Source organism: Solanum stenotomum, chromosome 5 (assembly GCF_019186545.1).
Source record: "Solanum stenotomum isolate F172 chromosome 5, ASM1918654v1, whole genome shotgun sequence".
Lineage (NCBI taxonomy): Eukaryota > Viridiplantae > Streptophyta > Magnoliopsida > Solanales > Solanaceae > Solanum > Solanum stenotomum.
In genome coordinates this window covers 27,403,566-27,417,524 of record NC_064286.1, presented here as the reverse complement: position 1 = coordinate 27,417,524, position 13,959 = coordinate 27,403,566, and positions in this window count along the sequence as shown.

The following is a 13,959-nucleotide window of genomic DNA, read 5'->3' as shown; positions in this document are numbered from 1 at the left end:
TCGATGGCACTTGGCTTCTCGCCAAAAGACTTCTTGATCGCCCTTTGTCTGAACCCCAAAAAATTTTGTACACTATAACTTTCAGCTGGCTAATCCTTTCTCGCTGAATGTTGTTGGTGATTCGCTGAAAGGCTTTTCCCATCGCTGACTTACCAAAAGTTTAGAGCCAATCCTTTCGGTTATCCCGACCTAGCACGCCAAAGTGATTCGGTGACTCGCCGACCAGATTGTCGAGTTTGTCTATAGTTATTTTTCCGTGCCTTTGATTCAAATGTTTCTAACTTTTTCCCGATGTTTTGCAGACATGGCTAGACCTAAGGTTGTAGGTAGAAGCATGCCACCTCGAAGGAAAGATAAATGGATACCACTAAATGAGGATGCAGCTACATCCAAGGCCACCAAACTTCCCACATCTAGTGGGAAGGGAAAAGGAAAAGGAAAAGGAAAAGCACCAGCGTCACCGGAGGTCAGCTCCAAATAGTAACGGCATCTACACCACTCACCTCACAAATTCTGAGAGTGAGGTGAGCACCAGGATCCTCAAACTGTAGCTTCTGACGATGATGAGTTGGTAGCAGCACAGAGGGTTGAGTTGTGTTCAAAAAGAATGAACGATCCATCTAGGATTAGAACTCCTCAGTCCACCACTTCTTCTCCTCCAGTTCCATCCCCCCAATTCTATGAATGGATTAAAGACTGAGGGGCTGAGGACGATCATTGAGGAGAAGTGTCTGTCCACGGATGGAGTGATTGACAGGCACCCTGATATTATCAGTTGTCTAAAGTCTCATAAGTTCCAGCTCTTCACAAAGCCTCTTGGCCCGTATATTACAAGCTGGGTTAGGGAGTTCTACAATGCCTACAATGCGTTGATACCACAAAAGAAGAAGCAGGCAACAATTAAATCGGTTGACTAAGTAGTTGTCTGGGGGTCTAGGGTGCAATGCGATTTTCCTGCCATTAATGTTGTCCTAGAGTGCACTACGAGACTTGAAGATGACTGACTATATATGATTAGGACAAAGACGCTGGACAATATGAAGAAATGGTTAGCTCCATTAATATGTGATGGCACTCCGAAGTGGTTGGAAGAAGGGGCTCTAATAGAAAAGAAAGACTTAAATGTAGCAGCGAGGTATTGGTTTGACTTTATCAACAACACAATCATGCCCTCTCAAAATGAGTCTATTCTCCGCCAATTTACTTCTCAATATTTGTAGTCTTTCCAAAAGGGCCTAGGTACTCGTGTCAAGGTTAGTACGACCTTTTATCCTCATACAAATGGGCAGGTGGAGTATACCATTTAGATATTATAAGATATGTTGAGGTCTTGTGTTATTGACTTCAATGGTAATTAGGATGATCACTTACCTTTGATTGAGTTAGCTTATAATAGTAGCTATCATTCAGGAATTAGTATGGCTCCATTCGAGGCTCTTTACGGTAGGAGGTATGGATCTACTATAGGTTGGTTTGAAGTTTGTGAGGTTGCTTTGATAGGTGGGAAAATGGTACATGAAGCTATGGAGAAAGTTTAACTTATTAGAGAAAGGTTTAAGATGGGTCCAAAAAAGTAGTGCCGATGTTAGAAGAAGAGATCTTGAGTTTGAAGTTGATAATTTGGTTTACTTTAAAATTTCAGCTCTGAAGGGTGTAATGAGGTTTGTTAATAAAGGCAATCTTAATCCTCGATATGTTGCCTCATATAATATTTTAGGTGAATTGATAATGTTGCTTATGGGCTTGATTTGCCTAATCAGTTAGTGTCAATGCATCCCATTTTCCATCTGTTTGTTAAAGAAGGGTGTTGGTGATCCAACATCTATTGTACCGTTAGAGAGTCTTTGTATAAATGAGTCTTATTTATGCAGAGGTTCCGATCAAGATTTTGGATCTACAAGTTTGAAAGTTGAGGAATAAAGAAGTTACATCCGTAAAGGTGTTGTGGAGAAACCAAATGGTTAAGGGTGTTACTTGGAGGCCGGGGGAGATATGATGTCTTGATATCCTCATCTTTTTCTTTGCATTCCTACTCTAGCTTGATGTACTTAGCTCCTCACGATTCATCCTTTTGGTTTCATTTCTCTTAGTCATTCTCATGTTTCCTCATGCTTGCATGCTCATGAAAAAATTGATTTTGAAAGTAGTATTTAGCTTGATTGTTTGCTTCATGATTAGGTTCATTTTAGTATGATTTGCATGTAGGCCTTATGAAATGATGTTTTCAAAAGACCTTAGCTTGGAGTCAATTTTCGTCCTACGATATCTTCATTTATAAGATTGTATTAATGTTGTGTTGCTAGTTTCTCTCCTTCTCCTTTTTCATGCTAGCTTAAGTCCCATTTGAGGACGAATATCCCCAAGGGGAAGATATTGTAACACCTCGGTCTTTCCCATCTACAAATTGTAGACACTTCTTTGGGCCTCATCTACAAATCATATACACTTCTACGGGCCGTAGATGGCATTCGTAGAAAAGGGGGAAATAATTTTCTCAAAATCAAGTCCCAGTACTTATTTTATGGTTGAATAGTACAGTCTGTCAACTGATCTACTATTAATAGATTGGTCTCATAAGAAGCTGGTAGACTTAGTGAAATCTTAAGGCCTAAGGTTGGTTTATACGATTTGTGTCTTCAGTCCGTAAAAGGACATACGAGACGCAAGCTATGTCCATCAAAAGCTTGTCAAAATTTTAGGTCTCTGATCATTTTTATGATTGACGAGGAAGGTCCGTAGGTCCACCGTAGAAGGGCTACAACAATTATTTTTAAAGGGCTTTTGGTCTTTTCCTAGTTATTTTAAGCCTAAACTAACTCATGTTGGTCTTAATCTTAAGCCCTATAAATACCTTTTTAAGTCCTAAAACTACCCCCAATAAAATCATTAACCTAAATCCCTAAATTTCCTCGAAGTTCATCCCCTTTAAATTCCCTCAACTCAAGGAACAACAAAATGAGGATTTGAAGCACCAAGACGTCAAATTCACCACACCAATTGGGCTTTGAACTCCAAGGTACGTTAGTATTCACCTATAGAGTCATTTTCCTCCATAGGGTTCTTAAAATCTTCAAGTTCCTAAAGTTATATTCTCAAATTAAAGTAAGGGTTTTTTCCGATCTTCGTGGGTTCTTTTCAAGTATGATTCAGTTGATTGATTTCTACCTATTTGTGCATGCATTTACGTAATTACATTTTTTTGAGTTGAATTCATATGAACTCATACATAATCCATAAATTTTAGACTAAGAACACATGATTAAGCTTATGAACTCTGTAAGATGAATTTATGAAGATATGCATGATCTTTGATGAAATTGATGTTAATGATTTGAGGATGTTTTGAGAGTAAACTATCAATGTTGTAGTTATTTAGAAGTTAAGATTAAGGAGCTACTCTAAATGAACTCGATCTTAGATTGGTTGCTTAATTATACATTTCCATAGATAATAAGATGGATATGGTTAATACCTATTTTGTGTTATTTTTATTGAACACCAAGAGGATATTGTGATGGAAACTCACCTGCTAGTGGAGGTTGGATTTCTAGACGCAATATCCTAATCCGATAACTATGTGCTCAAATGCATTGTTTATACCTTTGCAAGTTAGGATATCTCCTTTTGGTGTGGGATAGATACCAGATTCCATGTTATAGCTCACATGGTCTATGTCGGTTATATGGTACACGTCCAACAATAATGAACTACAGTTACTTTCTAAAGTATCTCACAACTCTTTTAAATATGATTAGCTTTAATTGACCATGATTATGACTTATGTTTTCTAACCCTTTTATCGTATTATTTAGCTTGGTCATTTCATTTCACGTAAAGTACTTTTTAGCATGAATGCATAACTCTTATTCATTAATATCACACTTAGTAGATCCATGTACTAATATATACTCGTGCCTGCAATATCAGTAATGTTGGTTTTAGCGTTCCTACCTATCACACTCATGCCTAGTTAATATTTTGGTACTTATGTTTATGTTTTAGAATTTCCCTTACATGCTCGTACATTCCATGTATTGAGTCACTTGGCCAGCATCGTTTCATGATGCAAATACAGGTATTTAGGATCATCAGCAGGCATTTCGTTGAGGTCATGGGATATTCCTGTCAGCTTTGGTGAGCCTTCTTATATCTCAGAGGACTTAACCTTTATCTTACATTTAGTAGTTTTGAGATTTCATGGGTCTTGTCCCGATATCCTTCTATAATAGTAGAGGCTTCATAGATAGACAATAGAGTTTGAGAAGTCTATTTCATTTATCTTATTAAATGTTTTAAAGACTTTAGTTGCCTATTGTTGGCTAGTTTAATATAATATTTATATTTAGAGTAAATCATTTGAGTTAAAGCTTTGTAATTGAGCTTCATGAATTTTATTCAGCTTTTAAGCTTTTGTATTCTTGAATTAGTCTTCCGCTTGTAGTCAGCCAGGATGAGGATTCGATTGGGGAGCAACAACGGTTCTTTAGTGCCGGCCACGTCAAAGGTGCAGACTCAGCTCGTGACTATAACACCCCAAAAAAAATTCAAACTCACACTTGAACCATCCTTCATTGTGAGTAGGATTTTACCGAGGAAATTAAAATTTCTAGAGTGTTAAGGTCACTTGATGTAGCACCTTGAGTGCCAAGAAGAACTAAAGAGTGTTTGTGCAAGTCATTCTTAAGTTCCTTTAAGTTTTGGATCACCTTCAAACGATCATAACTCTAAGTAGAGATGAGTTAGGTGGGCTACAAGGTATCCAATGAAAGTTTGTTTAATTATTTTTCCAACGCCACCGAGTTTGCTAAGTTTCGAGTTTGGATGACTGAGATATGCCATTTTTGAAGTCAGGCTATCCAGTTAATGAATGTTCTCCGAAAATAGTAAGGGGTATTTTAGTCTTTTCCTTACCCAATCAGATTTAATTCATTTTTAGTAATGTTTTAGGGGTCTAATATGATTACGTTCAGTTTTATAATCCTAATGTGCGCCTAGGGTTTTTGTTGAGAGTTCAAGAAGAGAAAAGAGGATAGGATCAAAGCGTTCATGGAGGTTCTTGAGTTTTGTTGCAGGTTTTCACCATGGGTTTGATCCCTAAGAGGTATGTAAGCTTCCATAGTGTTTTATTTCTTCACCCACAAGCCAATCATGTTAGATTCAACGTTAAATTTGTTCTAGAAAGTTGAAGGTTTGATGTTCTTGAATTGTGTTCTTGAAATTGACTTTCGTTCTTGAGTGAAGATGAGATTGATGAGTTATTGAGGAAATCGTGTCGATTTTCGAGTTGTGTTTTATTAGATTCTTTTGTACAAGAACTGGATATATTAATCTAAAGAGAAATTGAGAAAAAGAATCGAATTTAGGCGAATTGGGGTTAGAAAACGAAGAAGGAAAAGTAGGGAAGAAACTGGGTTCCAGGTCGAGGACCTGTTCCTCAGAAACACAAATTTTCTCTCCAGGTTGCGGAGAAGTGACGGACCCCTCTGCCTCAAAATATATGTCACGACCAAATATTAAAATGCATCTATGCGTCGTGAACTTGCTTCCAGAAAGTGATTTCTTGATCATTTTTCATGTTTAACTATCTAAAAACACTCCTAAACATCACAAGATCTATCCTATCACAAATCACAACCTTGAATTCATAAATCAAATTCAAGGTAGAGTTGAGAGTCAAATCTTCAGAGTTCTTTCGAACATTTTTTAGAAAGTCCCTTTGAGTCTTTTTTAGGAGTCTTGTACAATTTCTAATAACTTGTTTCAAAACTCTAGCAACTGAGTATGAGAGAGCGGAGAATATATTCATGAGTCTACTTTTCATCACGAGACCCTTCACATCATCAACAATAACTCTTGAATTCACAATTCACATTCAAGAGAGAATTAAGAGTAGAGTTCAAGAAAGTCTTTCAGTTCAATTGTGAATACTTAGAGCTCAACTATAAATTAAAGCTAAGTTTTAAGGAATTAAGAATGAAAACGAGAAGAGTCCTATACATGATGTCCATATCGTTGATGTAGACCCTTGAGTCGAGCGTTCATGCCCATAATTCTTCATGAATTCCATAAGTTGAGTATCTTTGAGAGTAGTATCTTCATGTTCTAAGTCTTGAGTATAGAGTTCATCATTCTTTTGAGATTATATTTCTAATTATGGGACTACTATATGTTACCCATAAAGCCATTGAGTTGTGTTGTTCGTGCCCGTAACTCCGCATGAACCAGATAAGTCGAGCAGTCTTGAGATGAGAAGTATCTTTTAGTCCTTGAGTTGAGTAGTTCATGCTCATAATTCTACATGAACCCTATCAGTTGAGCATTATTGAAATGAGTAATATTATTGAAGTTCTTGAGTTTCAAGTATTGAGTTCTATCCATGGTTATTGAAAACCTTGAATTGAGTCGTTCACGCTCATAATTCGGCATGAACCCTATTTTAAGAAGTCTTTTACAAATGCCTTAAACTTGTTTTAAGACTTAAGTTTTGAGTTGAGTAAATAGTAAAGAGACAAGTTCATTTCTTTAAAACAGTATATGGGGACTATGTATTAATAAAGAGTAAAATGTTTTCACATTTCAACAGGAAAGGAAACTGAGACTTCCAAAAGAGACTTTGAGCTACTTCTCAGTAAAGAGTAATGCTTTCACAATTAAGGAATAGAGGAAACACTGATTTCCAAGAGAGCGTTCGGGCAAGTTTTTGAGTAATTATCTCAAACTACAGATTTATGTTTTTAAACATATGAGCTAGTATATTTTTGGAGTAATATTGAACACCGATATAAGGGAGAGTTCAGACAACTTCCAGCCCCTATAAACTATGTAGCTAGCATGGGTATAAAAGGGTCATACTTTTTAGGTGATTCCTTAGTGCTTTTTAGCATAAACTAGTGGATCCACTTAGTAGTTAGGTTCTATACCCCCGGAAAGGTATAGGACGACCCTGGCAGTTTGAGTTAAAACGTTGTATCATCACCTAACTCATAATGATAGTTGTCGGTTAGAGAATCTCCCATGGTTATATATTGTATTACTATATACACAAAGTTTACCTTGCATTTTCATATACAAGCACAGTTTATATTGTATCCTTTCAGACAAATAGAGTTATTTTGTATTTTTCAATACATTGTGTTGCTTTCTACTAGTTTAAAAGCTTTCCATATATTGTGTATGTATTGTTGCTTTATATTGAGTTGAGTATCCAGAGTTGGGTACCGAGAGTCGAGTATCTTATTGTTGATATTGAGCCTTATTTCACTGAGTTGAGTATCTTATAATTGTTTTGAGCCTTATTTCACTGTACTGAATATCATATCATTGAGTTGAGCCCTATTCTCTCTGAGTTGAACTATGGTTCTTTGAGTTGAGTTAAGTGAGTTGAGAAAAGGTAAGAATGTTTCTATTCCACAAGTTCAAGCTTATGTTATGCTTTAGAATTCCCCTTACATGCTTGTAGATTCCATTTACTCAGCCATTTGGCATAATCGTTTCATGATCCAGATACAGATACTCAGGATCATCAACTGGCACTTCGTAGATAACGCATGCAGTTCGAATTAGCTATGGTAAGTCTCCTTGCTTCCGGAGGGTTCCACTTGTACTTTCAATTATATCAGTTGATAAGATGTCGTGGGTCTTGTGCCGACTTCCATCTTTGTCAGTTAGAGGCTTCATAGATAGACAGTAAAGTTTCAGAAGTCTGTTCATTTATTTGTTAAAATGTTTTAAACACTTAAGTTGACTATTTATGGCGAGTTGAATATATTATTTTTATTCAAAGTTATCTATTAAGTATTGTTCAGATTATCTTAAAGTTGAGTATTTGAATTTATTAACTTGTTAAGCTTTTGCATGCTTAAGTTAGTCTTCTGCTTGTAGTCTGTCAGGATAAGGGTTCGCTTGGGGACCAACAATAGTTCTTGAGTGTTGGCCACGTCCATGGGGTAGACTCGGATCGTGACAAACATGGTCTTTTAAAACAGAGTTCAAGAGTCCTAGGGTGTCTATGAAGCCATGTCAAGTAGGATGTTATTATTGGTTGTGAGGGCCCCACTTTAATAAATAAGTGACTACAAACATTTAGGAAAAGTTTCCCTTCTTTCATACTCTGAATGCAATAGAGCTATGTTATAGAGTCTTATTCTAACTCGTGCGTTCTTATATCCATTCTAGAGGTGGTTGAAAACCAAAGTCAGTTCTTTATCAATGAGTTAGTCTTAAAAAAATCATGAGGAAGTCATAAAACTCTAGAGGGGCTTGAGAGAAGCCCATGAGTGAGTTAAGTGTTGAGTTTAAGAGGAATGCACCCATATTCATGTGAATCGTGCATTTGAGCCAAAAGCTAGTTGTACTCTCTTTCATAAGCCTTGTTTCGGCTTAGATCCTTGTGAGGAATATGTTGAAAGCTTGGGTAAGATTTTCACCCAAAAAGGTAGCATGAGATACGAGATCATGAGTAGTAGTAGTCAAAGGGCCCAGAGTTAGAGGAAATTATGCAGAGGTTTAGTAATCCTAGAAAGGGAGATATTGATGAGGCATGCTATGTTACTATAGTTAGGCACCCATTAAGGTATTGATGAGGAGTTTTCCCTTATTGGTAGAGTAAGAGTTGATAATCAAGATAAGATAGAGTATATATTTGTTAACCAGAATAGAGTTGATACCGATGTGTCATCATGTTAGAGGAGACTAAATTAATGTGTTGAATAATAGAGCAGAGTATTTATGAAGTGAGAGATCTAAGCTAGGATTATGATTTGTTTGAGAGGGCCATGATGTTAAGAAGGATATAGAACTGATGAAGTAGTGGTGTATAACATAGTAGGAAAGAAATTGTATTGATATTCGAGCTTAGTCATAAATATTAAGCTTGAATTTGAGATGAGTGTCATGATCAAAAGAATGGCAACATGGGGGTGATGATGTTAGTCTTGAGATTTGATCTAGAAGACTTTACATAGAGTAGGTGAGGAATTGAGATTTTTGATGCAATGAATGTGAGTAGTACAAGTGAGAGACATTAACCTTTAGATAAGAGCAGTGAAATGTGGCTAAGTCACAAGAGTAAAAAGAGCAGTAAGATGTTTACCGAGAGGGTATGTAATTTAAAAGAGGTCTTAGTACCTGTTTATGGGGAGTTCGGAAGTCATGAGATAAAATTCTCCCGAGTGTTAGAGTAAAAGAGGATGTAAACCAGTTAGAGATGATGGAATAGATCCATGGCTTTCAAGTGCTAGCTTTAGACCTAATGGGGAGATGATTCATTAGGTGGTTCTTGGTATGAGCCCAATGTGGTGGTAGAGAGTAATAGTCTTGGGATGATATCCCCTATAGAGAGGCATAGAACCCAAACTTAAGGATTTGGGTTAAGCTTCAATATAGTTAAAGCGTACCATTAGAATCAGACCTTGGTCAGAGTAACCCTAATTAATACTAAGTCCAGTCGTCATTCGTAGATGAATAATCCCAATGAGGGGATATTGTAACACCCCAGAAATTTTCTCAAACTGAGATTCGAACCATCCTTCGTTGTGATTAGGATTTTACCATGGAAATTAATATTTCTTGGGTGTTAAGGTCACTAGATGTAGCACCTTGAGTTCCAAGAAGAACTAAAGAGAGTTCATTCAAGTTATTCCTAAGTTCCTTTAAGTTTTGGGTAAACTTCAAACCACCATAACTCTACGTACAAGATTTTTTAGGTGGGCTACAAGGTATCCAATGAACGTTCATTGAATTATCTTTCCAACGCCACCAGGTATGCTAAGTTTAGAGTTTGGATGACTGAGATATGCCCTTTTAAAGTCAGGTTGTCTAGTAAAAGAAAGTTATCCGAAAATAGTAAGGGGTATTTTAGTCTTTTCGTTACACAATCAGATTTAATTCGTTTTTAGTAATGATTTTGAGGACTAATCAGATTAGTTTCAGTTTTATAATCCTAATATACGCCTAGGTTTTTAGTTGAGAGTTAAAGAAGAGAAAAGAAGAGAAAAGAGGAGAGGATCAAAGCGCTCGTCGAGGTTCTTGAGTTTTATTGCGGATTTTCACCATTGGTTTGATACCTAAGAGGTATGAAAGCTTTCATAGTGTTGGGTTTGTTCACCCACACGGCATTCATGTTAATTTCAGCATTAAATTTGTTCTATAAAGTTGAAGGTTTAATGTTCTTGAATTGTGTTCTTGAAATTGGCTTTCGTTCTTGATTTAATATGAGAATTATGAGTTCTTGAGGAAATCATGTCGATTTTAGAGTTGTGTTTGCTTAGATTCTTGTGCACATATACTTGGTATCTTAATCTAAAGAGAAATTGAGAAAAAGAATCGAATTTAGGTGAATGGGGGTACAAAAATGAAGACGGAAAAGTCAGGCAGAAACAGGGTACCAGTTCCGTGACGTGGATTTTTTCCTCAGAAACAAAACTTTTTCTCTCTGCGTCGCGGAGGGGTCACGAACCCCTCTGCCTCAAAATTCGTTGCACGACCAAATATTAAAATGCATCTCTGCGTCACGGACTTGCTTCTGGACAATGATTTCTTGATCGTTTCTCTTGTTTAACTATCTAAAAATACTCTTTAACATCACGAGATCTTTCCTATTACAAATCACAACCTTGAATTAATAAATCAAATTCAAGGTATAGTTGAGAGTCTAGTCTTGAGAGTTCTTTCAAACATTTTTGAGAAAATCCCTCCGAGTCATTTTTAGGAGTCTAGTACAATTTCTTATAACTTGTTTCAAAACTCTAGCAAGTGAGTATGAGAGTGAGGAGAATATACTCATGAGTCTACTTTGTCATCAAAAGACCCTTCACATCATGAACCATAACTCTTGAAATCGTAAGTCACATTCAAGAGAGAGTTAAGAGTAGAGTTCAAGAAAGTCTTTGGGTTCAATTGTGAATCCTTAGAGATCAACTATTAATTCGAGCTAAGGTTTTAGGAAGTAAGTATGAAACAAGAAGAGTCATATACATGAGTTCCATGTCGTTATGTAAACCCTTGAGTCGAGTCGTTCATGAATATAATTCTGCAGGAATTCCATAAGTTGAGTATCTTTGAGAGGAGTAGTATCTTCAAGTTCTAAGATTCAGTACAGAGTTGATAATCCGTTTGAGATTATATTTCTAATCATGGGACTACTACATATTACCCATGAAGCCCTTGAGTTGAGTTGTTCATACCCATAACTCCGCATGAACCCTATAAGTCGAGCACTCTTGAGTGAGAAGTATATTTGAGTCCTTGAGTTGAGTAGTTCATGCTCATAATTCTGCATGAACCGTCTGAGTTAAGCATTCTTGAAATGAATAGTGTCATTGAATTCTTGAGTTCCAAGTATTTAGTTATATCCATGGTTTTTGAAAACCTTGAATTGAGTCGTTCACGCTCATAATTCGGCATGAACCCTATTTTAAGAAGTCTTTTATAAATGCTTTGAAATTGTTTTAAGACTTGAGTTTTTAGTTGAGTAAAGAGTGAAGTTTATTTCTTAAAAAGAGTATATGGGGACTATGTATCTCCAAAGAGTAAAATGGTTTCACATTTAAACAGGAAAAGAAACTGAGATTTCCGAAATAGCCTTTGAGCTAGTTTTCAGTAAAGAGTAAATGCTTTCACAATTAAGCAGGAGAGTTATCATGATTTTTAAGAGAGCCTTCGCGCTAGTTTATGAGTAATTATCTCAAACCACAGAGTTATAAAAATTAGTATATCTTGGGAGTAGTATTAAGTGCCGATATGGGGGAGAGTTCAGACAACTCCCAACCCTATAAACCATGTTGCCAGTATGGGTAGAAAAGGGACATACTTTTTAGATGATTCCTTAGTGTTTATTAGCATAGACTAGTGGATCCACTTATTATTTAGGTTCTATACCCCAAAAATGTATAGGATGGCCCTGGCAGTGTGAGGCAAAACAAGCAGAGTTATTTTGTATTTTTCAATACATTGAGTTGCTTTCTACTATTTTAAAAGCTTTCCATATATTGCATATGTTTTGTTGCTATATATTCAGTTGAGCATCCATAGTTGAGTGTGTAGATATATATATATATATATATATATATATATAACTGTATTAATGTGTTGTGCTTATTTGGTTATAGATCTCATTATTGAATGAACCATGATTGGTTATGCTTAAAACAGAATGAGATATGGTAAGTATAGACTGAGGGTTTCGAGTGTTACAATGTCTCTTAGAGAGGTGGTATGTGTTATTATCATTGAGAATTTGTTTAGTGATATGTTGAAAGTGTTAAGTGGGTAGGTACTACTTTGGTTGGGAATTTGTATGGGAACGATTTATATGCCTTGATAGAACGTACTATGTAGTCAAGGGTTGAGTGGTAAGGTGGAATAAGTTACGGTATGTCGTGAGTGGTTGGCCAGGTTGGCAGTGGTTACATCCGACACCTCTCAGAGAAGTAGAATGTTTAAGTGACGATTCAGAATGGAGGGAGTGAGGGTTAGAGTCAAGTGTACCAATATAAGTAAAGTGTCAAGAATGGTAAGGGTAGGATATAAAGGTGAAGGAATGAATAGTCTTATTGGTTGTTTTCCTTCTATTCGATTCTCTTATATTATGCGGTGGGTATCGGGATGACCGATGATGCCTACTTATTAACATATCAACTACAGCTCATCTAATACAAGGTGTAGACGATCGTTAAGCAGTATAAACCCAATAAATTAGTTGGGGTCGATCCCACAAGAAGCAACTCAATTTCAAATTCAATTATGAAGTTACAATAGTGATTTCAATAGCTGAAGAAATAGAGATTATCAGAGACTTTTAATAAAACTAGAAGGGTGACATAAATATCAGGAAATGGGGTTTTGGATCAGAAAGCACCCAGAAAAATTAACTACTAGCAATCAAGTAAGTGAAAGATACTTAGGGGATTGACCAACTAATTTCTAAACTTAACTCAGTGGGTGTTAATTAATAACCAAAAGTATCAACTCTTCGTGGGTACGATGAACTTTAGATGATATATTTTCTATTGTACAACTACCTCATTTCAATTGAGTTCTCTCGAATCTCAATATGCTAAATATGGAAACCATCCCACAACCTCACTACATCCACTCTCTCGAGCTAGATACATAAAATGAGTCTTGGGATTCACTCTCTCGAGTTGAATCAACCATGACCCAATGACTACAAGCACCAACTTATCACCTTGGTTTTACACTTCTTTCCCAAGCAAGCATAAATTGCTAAATCATACTGAAATAAACATTCAATAGAGCAATCTAGCCACATCAATAAATCAGACCCACTTCGAAATAGCAGTACAATTGATAATAACTAACATCCATTTAGCAAAATGCAACAATTAATCACATTGTCAAACCCCCAAGAATGGGGTTTTAGCTAATCATCATAAAATAAGATAATTCAGTAACTAATACATGCTCCATATCTGGGTATTGATATTACAAGTCTTAAGATGAATAAAATATCTTTCTATTACAACACCCACTTGAAATCTCTAACGAAAATTGCTTCAAATCAACAAGAATAGTGTTTTTGTTCTTTCTATTTCGTTCCACACTGGCTTGCTACTTTCTCTCTCTTCCAAAAATCGATTTATAGTGATCTGAGCTTCAATTTTTTGGGGTTGGTTGGCGAGGAAAATCTGGCTTCGCCAACCAGTCGGCGATTCACAAGTCGTCCTTGTCTATCGCCTTCTTGCTTCATGTTTTCATCCAGCATGCACCGTAACTTTAGGAGGTTTATATCGGGATCGCCGATCACTTTCGCGATGCGCCCTTTGTTCCTTTGGATCGCCAATTCACTTGCATCTTTACTGCTCAATCAGTTCATTCAGCGTACAACCTCTCTTCGTCGATCAGTACGGCGACTCACCGATACGGGACATAGTTCGCCTAAATTTCTCTCATTTCAGACATGGTGTACTGTAAAATTAGGCGGGCTAAGAGCCACTTGGC